This window comes from Otolemur garnettii, unplaced genomic scaffold (genome assembly GCF_000181295.1).
Source record: "Otolemur garnettii isolate 467f Iridium unplaced genomic scaffold, OtoGar3 scaffold00026, whole genome shotgun sequence".
NCBI classification, from domain to species: Eukaryota; Metazoa; Chordata; class Mammalia; order Primates; family Galagidae; genus Otolemur; species Otolemur garnettii.
In genome coordinates, this window is record NW_003852421.1 from 7,798,972 (window position 1) to 7,808,437 (window position 9,466).

General features: G+C 41.6%; 1 long non-coding RNA gene across 1 annotated transcript in view; it reads left to right on the forward strand.

The window, feature by feature from the left end:
* LOC111724786 overlaps positions 1-8,977 on the forward strand; it is a 17,193-nt gene extending 8,216 nt beyond the window's left edge. The window contains exons 2-4 of the long non-coding RNA XR_002773012.1: positions 289-559; positions 4,815-4,914; positions 8,260-8,977. This is a non-coding gene — a long non-coding RNA (uncharacterized LOC111724786). The remainder of the gene's footprint in view (positions 1-288; positions 560-4,814; positions 4,915-8,259) is intronic.
* Positions 8,978-9,466: the final 489 nt, after the last annotated feature.

Sequence of the window (9,466 nt, forward strand, 5' to 3'; positions counted from 1 at the left end):
TGGTTCATCCACCCAGCGTGTAAGCACACGTGGTTCATCTACTCCTGCCCATTCTGTAGAATGATAGAAATGATGTCCAGCTAGTAACTGTTAGAGTAAGGAGATGATTTGAAGAGTAATGAAATAGTAGAGATAATTTCTTGAAATATATACAAAAATAAAATCCCTGCCATCAGGAAGCCTTTATTATGGATATGTAAAATGTATTTATCAAATTTCAGGTGGAAAAAGTAAGGTGTTTTGCTACTGACTGACGTTCATCATTGTTCATGTCTGTCTATTCCCCAGTTTCTGTAGGCCTTGACTTCAGATAGCTGCGCGTTTCTGGACTTGCCCTGTTCTGAAGGAGAGCCTTGCTGCCTTGATCAAAGTTACACACCTCTTTTGCCCAGGTTAGGCCATATCCAGTGATTGGTCAAATTAGGTAGAAAGGCCCAATTCCCTGTGCCACTTCTGGGACACCCTGAAGGATGGAATGAGTCCCTTCCCCACTGCCACAGATGCTCTCCTTCTCAGAGACTGCTTCCCACAGGCAAACTGACGGACAATAATAATTCAGGTAGGTAGCCCCCGAAAATCCAGATGGTGAAAGCCTAACCCCTACCATGATGGTATTGGGAGGGCAGGGCCTTTGGGAGGTTACTAAGTAAAAAGGGTTCTGCTCTCATGACTGGGGTATGTGCCCTTATAAAGGAGACTACACAGATCTAGCTTGCCTTTTCTGCCATGTGAGGAAAGTGTCCAAACCAGGAGTGGGCTCTCACCAGACAGTGAACCAGCAGATGGTTTCATCTTAGCCTTCCCAGCCTCCAGAGCTGTAGGAAATTTCTGTTGTTTATGAGCCACTTAGTTTATGGCATTTTGCTACAGCAGCCTGAGCAGACTAAAATGCTACCTGATCTTGATTCATCTAACCCCTGTCAATTTCCCCGAACCCCCATACTACCCTATGTTATTTTGAAGCAAATCCCAAGTTATAAAGTTTAGTTTGTAATATATAAAGATATACTGTATCTCTAAAAGGTAATGACTATTCTTTTTAAAAATCATAACTGTACTACCATTATTACACCTTTAAAAATTTGACTGGGCACAGTGCCTCATGCCTGTTAAGCCTAGCACTCTGGGAGGCCAAGGTAGAAGGATCCTTTGAGCTCAGGAGTTCAAGACCAGCCTGAAAAAGAGCGAGACCCCATTTCTACTTAAAATAGAAAAATTAGCCACATGTTATGGCATGTACCTGTGGTCCCAGCTCCTAAGAAGGCTAAGGCAAGAGGATCATAGGAGTTTGAGGTTGCACTGAGCTAGGCTGATGCTGCAGCATTCTATTCTGGGGAAACAGAGTGAGACTCTGTCTCAATAATAGTAAAAAAAAAAAAAGAAGAACAGTAATTCTTAATACCATCAAATAAAACCAGTGTTTAATTAGCTTAAAACACAGTCAACATAAGGTCCTATAAAATACAACTGATTGATACGTTTCTTAATTCTCTCGTTAGCTTCTTTCTTAGTTTTTAAACAATATAATTTTCAACTTTTATAATTACTATGCTAGGAGGTTCAGTCCCCCAAGCGTATAGTAATGCAAATAGTAGCAGCGTACAGTAGCTGCCTTCTGAGGCCCTTTCATGAGCTAGCACTGGGACAGGTGCAATGCATGTGTTAATTATCTTACTGAATCTGTGTAACAACCAATGAGCTAGGTATTAGCAGCCCCATTTTACAGACAGAAAACAGAGAGAGAGATGAACGAATTTGCCTGGGATCACATAGTTAATAAGAAACAGAGGTGAAGTGGAAAACCACGTCATTCTGATTCCAAAGTCCGTGTTCTTAACCTCTAGCTATACTGCCTGAGTAAATGCATCAGGAAAAATTAATGCCATGCTGAGTGAGCACTATTTTTTTTCTCAGATAGATGTTTGAGCTTTTTCTTAGGTTAAAAAAGGAAATTGAATGCCATCATAAAATGGCCATGTAGTCAATCTAATCTTCTGTGTACATGGACCTGGGAAGGAGCTGAGCAAAATCCACAGACAAATGATATTGATCTCTGCCTTCCAGATGCTCATGACCCAGAGGCTGGGTGGAGGGAGGCAGGCAGATAGATATACAGGCAGATCCAATAAAAAGTAGACATGGTAAATGCCATGATGAAACTGCAGACAGAAAATGATGGAGGCACAAAGAAGGTAATTCTCATTTGGGAGGTTAGGGAACGCATTTTCGAGGTTGTGGGAGCTACAGGACCCTTGAATGATGAGAAGGATGTTAGCAAACAAAATTTAGGGGATTGAGGACTGAAGGTGATGAATTTTAAAGTATAATACCACATTTTAAAGAAGTTCATTTAGGGTTTCTGTTTCTCCCTGTGGATTATGTGGAAACGTACAAAGCGTTTATTGTAGTTTGCCCCAAAACTCAGCAACTCGCAACATGGGCAAATGGGAACTAAGCCTGTCCCTGCTTTTACTGCCTTTCCAGACGGGCTGCAGGCTGAGGTGGCAATATGAAGACGTATTGCCCGCCCGTATTACCTGCCATTGTCTGCTTGGTCAGGCAATTTGCCAGATCTTTCTTGGCAGGAGAGCCTCAGTTCCCAAGATACCAGTTTTGTGCCTCTCTGATTACAAGCTGATTGCAACCGTGGATTGTTCTTGATGAGCAGTGAGCAGCTATCAGTGCAGGAGGCAGTCAACCCCTGTGCTCAGTGACAGATCCATCTGAGATTCCTTTTAGGTCTGCCACATTAAGGAAGGAATCTCTCCTTTCCAGCACTTGGAAGGACTACTTTATTTTACATCTAAATCACGTTTACATTTGTGATAAATAGAGAATCCTGCTTCTCTGGTTTCATGAGACTAAGGAAAAACGTTACCCTGAGCAGCAGAGTTTTCATTTCTGTTTTGTTACTTACCTGCAGCAGAAGCTCAGCCTCAGCCTACCTGAACTTTTTCCCAGTCTAGTTTCCCTTTTCCTCCTTCTCACACATCTAGCACTTGCTACGTTCTCAAGAAAGACAAGGTTTTAACGTTAATCAAAGTGGAGCCTCAGCAGAGAAATAAATCTACCACTCACTCTTCCCCTCCAAGCCACAGGTAACAGTGAGTTGAAAAGCCAAAAACAAAATATATTTGAGTCATCCATACTAGTAGTTCTTGTCATTAAGAGAGAAAATTGAGTTAATCATGTAGACTACAGCCCCTCTCTTTGAAGATACCAAGATAACTTCAAAATCAATGTTATATTATTTCCAATGACTTTAAAAAAAAATCTCACATTGGTATTTTGGTATTAGCACAATTATAGCATGTGGTAGTGACTAATGCGATCAATTACATATTTCTGGTTTTTCTCCCAGAGCCTGTTGGTGTTACATTTCCTGAACTCCAGGAGTAAGGTGTGGCCCTGTGGCTTTCTATAGTTAAGACACTGTAAGTGAGGGGAATGGATGCCAACTGCAGACAAGCCTGGAGGGCCAGTGTGTGACTGCCAAGGCTTTGCCTTCCCTCTGCCAGGTAGTGGCTGCTCTGTCAATCTGGTTCCCCTGGCAGAGGCCCCAGCCAACCATATGGTGGATGTGCAGCAAAAGTTAGAAATAAAACCTTTGATGTTTAGAGTTACTTGAAACTTAGAGGTTGGATGTTACCGTTGCGACTACCTAGCCTCACTTGATGGGTGCAGAATGTTTCTTAAAAGCTTCTGAGGTGGGAGGCTGAGGCAGGAAGATAGCTTGAACTTAGGAGATCGAGATTAACCTGAGCAAGAACAAGACACCATCTCTACTGCCAATAGAAAAAATTAACTGGCACAGTGGCTACCCCATTCCTGTAGTCCCAGCTACTCAGGAGGCTGAGGCAGGAGGATAGCTTGAGTCCAGGAGTCTGAAGTTGCAGTCAGGTGTGCTGATGCCACTGCACTCTAGCTGAGGTGACAGGGAAACTCTGCCTCAAAGCAACAATGACAAAAGCTTTTGAGGACTTAAATGAGCCTTTGGATAACCTTTAAGGTAACTCCAGAAAAGATTTTGGCTTGATCAGTGTGATAAAACACTCACCCTCTACAAATTGGAGGGACTAACGATCATTTTGCCAAACTTTCTAAGAAGGCCCACTTTCCTATCTTTTGATTGATTATATAGCATGATATATACTAGGTATGGAATATGTCATATAGCCCCAACAATAAGTGTTTTCAAGAGCATTAACTAAAAATATTACAAAATGGCAAGTGGAAGAAATTACCCTTGTATTTAAGATTTCATATTAAAAATTTTACACTTTTAAAACAATGGTTCTAAGACTTCCTATACTCATATTCTATAAAATTTGCCCTTTCTGGATATATTTGCTGCAAGAACCTCGTAATAAAGACTGAACTGGCAAATATATTATTCAACAAATTTATGCCAAGCTTCACGGTGGCAAATTTGTGTTTTAGCGCCCCCTGCTGGGGAAATTATTATGCACCTCTGTTTTACAAGGAGGTGATTGCTGCCCATGGATCTTTTTGACTTCTGCCTTTTAATATAGACTCTGGAGTGTGTATTTTTTAAAATCTTCACTAAAAGAAATACCTTTTTCAAACAAATGCTCTTCTGACAAACTATCTGCGAACCAATAGTATTTTGTCTGTTGCAGATCCCATAGAAAGAGAAGCACATATTGTCATTAATACGTGTATCATTTACACACACAAAATGCAAAAATCTACCCAGTGAAAATGAGAAGTCTGTAATACTATGCCTTTCTCTCTCCCATTCCACACACATGCTTGTGCACAAGCATGTTTATCAGCCTTCTGTCTCTCTACAGTGTCCCCTGATTTCACCTGCCAAATCTCGGTCCACAGTATGTTGTTCCCACTCATATCAGCAAAGCGGGTGACAAAGTGCCAAGTGATGAGAATCCCATTGTAAGTAAACAGATGTTATCTCCTGTCTTGATCTGTTTTGTGCTGCTGTAACAGAATACCACGGATTGGACCATTTATAAAGAAATGTGCTTCTTTATGGTTCTTGGAGGCTGTAAAGACCCAGATTTATTACCAAAAGTTCAGCGCTTGTCCCCTGAAGCTGCATCAGAAAAAGAGGGATGAGCAGTTTGAGGAGAAGTAAAGAGAAGTTTATCATTTTACCAGCAAAGGAGGAAAATGGCCAGTGGTCTCAAATCCACATTCCTCCTTCTGAGCAAAATCACAGAGGTTTTAAAGGTTTTGGTCCCATAAGCCCATCTTGGGCCAAGATAATCTTGTGGCCTCTGCCCATTCCATCTGCAGCTAAGAAGATCGTGTGATCTCTGCCCAGACAATTCTCTTGAGCTATCTCCTGCGGCACAACAAACAAGAGACAGTCCTGTCCTTCCCAACCACTAGTCTGAAGCAGGGATGCGGGTTTCAGTTCCCCAAAAGTTGGGGAGATAGAAAATATTTCTGCCATTTTTTTTCAGCCTATTCCCTCTATAGCAGACTATAGGGCTGGCACCTAGTGAGGGCTTTCTTGCTGTTTCCTTCCATGGCAGGAGGTGGAAGGATAAGACGGGGAAAGAGTAAGAGGAAAGGAGGTTGAATTCATCCTTTTTATCAGGAAACATCTCCCTCGACAACTAACCCACTGACAAGATAGTGGCATTAATGTCTTCCAGTGGGCAGAGCTCTCATTACCTAATCACCTTTGACAGGCCCCACCTCTTACTCCTGTCCTGACCACCTAAGGGTCACGCAGGCCGACAGTAGAGCAGACTGGTTAAGAGCCTGGCTGAGGGCAAACCAGGCAGATCCTGGCCCTCCTCCCGCTCACTAGGTATGGATCTTTGGTCTAGTTACTTAACTGCACCTACCTCCAGTGAGATTTTCCTCATCTATAAAATGAGAATTATAGTACAGGTTGAATGTCCCATATCCAAAATGCTTGAGACCAGAAATATTTGGGACTTCAGACTTTTTCCAGAGTTTGGAATATTTGTATGTGTGTGTGTATATATGTATATATATAATGAGGTATTTGGGGGAGGGGACCCAAGTCTAAACATGAGATTCCTTGTGCTTTATCTACACTTCATACACATAGCCTGAAGGTAATTTTATGTAATATTTTAAATACTTTTTTTGTGCATGAAACAAATTGTGTGTACATGAGGTCAAGTTCGTGACATTTCCTACTTGCAGTGTCACATTGGTGCTCAAAAAGTTTTGGATCATAGAGCATTTTGGACTTGGGATTTTTAAGTTGGGGATGTTTAACCTGTAGTTCCTACCTAGTAGAACTGAGGTGAAGATGAAATGAGTTAACCTAGTAGACAAGGCTGACAGCAATGTTATCAGCCACTGTTAGTTAGACATAAATTACAGTGTGCAATTTTGAGCCTAACTCTAATTTTCATGATAAAGCATTACTGTATCAGTAGGTACTTTTAAACTGGCGGGTTGAAAATATTGACTTGAGCTACACTATTAAGGATAACAAAAGTCTTTTTGGTAATCTTCAAATGTAAATTTTGAAATTTAAATGTCATTTAAATTTTGTTCTAGAAAACAAAAATCCAAGAAAATGTCCCATTTCTCTGAAACTATAACAGTCAGGGCATCATCTAAATGGGAAGATGAAGTCTCCATTCTGCATATCACAGAAGAAAACATGGGCCATTTTAGGAATTTGTCCCTTCTTGCTCAGTGCTCGTCTCCTCTGCCTCTTGCTGTTACCCAGAAGTAGTCATGGAAGTTTAAAGAAAGAGCGATTGCACTGCTGAAGGAAAGAAGCATAGTATCTAGCTTTCAAATATGGAGTATACTACCTATCAAGTGGTGAAAATAATAGGATGGCTACGTTTTTAAAGTTTTAAATTGGTTAACTTTTCCCTAAAAACTAACAAATTAACCTAAACAACTACAATAGAAAACGTTTATACATATGATCCAGAACCAAATATCGTACCTGTCATGGGAATGATTATACCATGAAAGGAAAGGAGACTCAGCCACATGTGCCTTCTTGTACATAACATGCCCCTCCTGTCTGTGTAGGCAAAATCTGTTACTCGCAGTTAGCAGTTGAAATTGCTGTATGTTAACTGATGTGCATTCAGTGCTGAATATAACTTGAACCACTGCTAGGACTTGAACCATAAAGGCTTCCTGCACGTTAATGTGGATTTCCTTTAAGTCAAAATGTTAGGAGGAGACAAGACTATTTGAAATAAAAGTATTTACCCAAATAAAATCTAAAAGGAAAATTTGAACTCTCTCCTCTCCTTGGTTCCTCACTCCTGTTAGCTACAAAGCTTGAAGTTTTCTGTGAGGCCTTAAATACCTAGAGCAGCCTCCTCCCCTCTTCACCTCTCTACCACCCCTCTCCCCACAAGGCCCTTGCCCAGGATGTCCTAATTTGTGTTTCTGCAGCCTCTGGTAGGTCAACTTGAGACCAGAGGTCTTTCCAGCATAACCTCAGTACTACTGCTAGGCTTAATCTTTTTAAAATGCTACTTTAGTCTTGTCTTCTTCTCTTTCTATACTCTTAGGAGTATAAAGTATACTTTGGCTTTAATTTTCCCAAGTTTGCAGATGACTGCTTCAGTCCTGACAGGTCTCCTGAACTCCCACACGAACACCGGCGTCTTCCTGCTGAACTCCTTATGTTCTGAGTTGCTACCATTACACTCAGAAATCCTGCAAGGCAAATGTCACCTTATTCCCTGATCAAGTCAAAGATTTCTGTTCAGGGCACTATCTTTCATTCAGTCACCTGTGCTAACAATCTAGAAGTTACTGTTGGCTCTTCCTGTGTCCTCAGCAGCACGGCCAACTCGTGGGTCCTAGCTAGACGGTGTTGCTCCCATCTGCCCTTCCTTCCCTGAGTTCAGGTCTTTTGCCCTTTTGCTCAGATGATTGGGCTGGGCAATATAATACCGCATATTGAGGTCATAAAAAGAAAACATGAGAAAACTTATATTTTTAAGATTAAGCTTCTCTAATATTTGCTATAGACACTAGAACCCTTACCTGGTCCTTAGGTTTCATGTTCATGTGTCAGATAGAGTAATAGGAAGTACCCTGAGGGCATACGAAGAGTTCCACTATGATTTGCTGTTTCCTTGCTATGAGTTCTTTGCAATGGGCCTAAATTTATAAAAGCAAGACTTCAAAATAAGAGGTCATCACTACAATGGGTAGGCAAACCTTTTGTACCACACAGGAGTTTTCTGGGTTTTATCCATGGCCAAGTATCTAAAGAAAAGTTACACATTTTTTTCTTTCCACTTATAGGCGGAAGCGTCATGGGTTGGATTCTGTGAAGACAAATTCTGAGACACATTCTGCAGGATGTTTATTAGGACACACCTCGGTTTCAACCCCTGCAGTGAGAAGGATAAGAAGGAAGTAGACTGAGCAGAGGACAAGCTGAGATGCATTTCAGGCCAGAGACTGCTTGGCTGACCCCATGGGAGCTCTGGAGTGAGAATGGTTGGGCCAAGATGTCCAGATCCTGATATTCCTGCATGGGACAGTCACTGGATATGGGCCATCCCAGAAAGGGGGGCATACGAGGTACTGCCTCAAATGCCAACTGCATTCCTATAGCTGGAACACAACCAAGGTAGAGCGGGCTACATCTGGGTGGTAAATCACAATGTACAGCTCAGAAGACAAGTGTACCAAGTTTGCTGACTTCCTATGGTCTAAATGTTTGTATTCCCCAAAATTCATATGTTGAAACTTAATCCCCAATATGATGGCATTAGGTGGGGTCATTGAGATGTGATTTGGTCAAGAGAGGGGAACCCTCATCAATGGGATTAGTGCCTTTATAAAGGGGATCCCACAGAGCTGCCTTGACCATTCACCACATGAAGACATAGCTAGAAGGCAACCCCTGCAGATGAGGAAGTGGGCCTTCACCAAACACTCAATCTGCCAGTATCTTGATCTTGGACTTCTCAGTCCCCAGAGTGCTAAGAAATAAATTTCTATTGGTTATCAGCCACTTAAGTCTATAGTATTTTTTTCTAGAAGCTGGAGTACTAAGACACTGACCTTCTCTGCAACAAGAGTGACTCTCTTCTTTAGCATACTATGTAGAAGATGTTTTTTGGATAATAACCACATTTAATCTGGTTCCTCAAGACAAAGGGAATGTTTTATTAATAAATGAGAAATTTGGCTTAGCACCCATAGCATCATGGTTAAGGCACCAGCCACATGCACTAAGGCTGGCGAGTTTGAACCCCACCTGGCCCAGCTGAACAACAACTGCAACAAAAAAATAGCAGGGCGTTGTGACAGGCACCTGTAGTCCCAGCTACCTGGGAGGCTGAGGCAAGAGAATCACTTAAGCCCAAGAGTTTGAGGTTGCTGTGAGCTGTGGTACCAAGGGATTCTACCGAGGGCAACATAGTGAGACTCTCTCTCAAAAAAAAAAAAAGAAAAAGAAAGAAAAGGAAATTTGTTACTTTAGAAAGAAAGTCACCCTGCG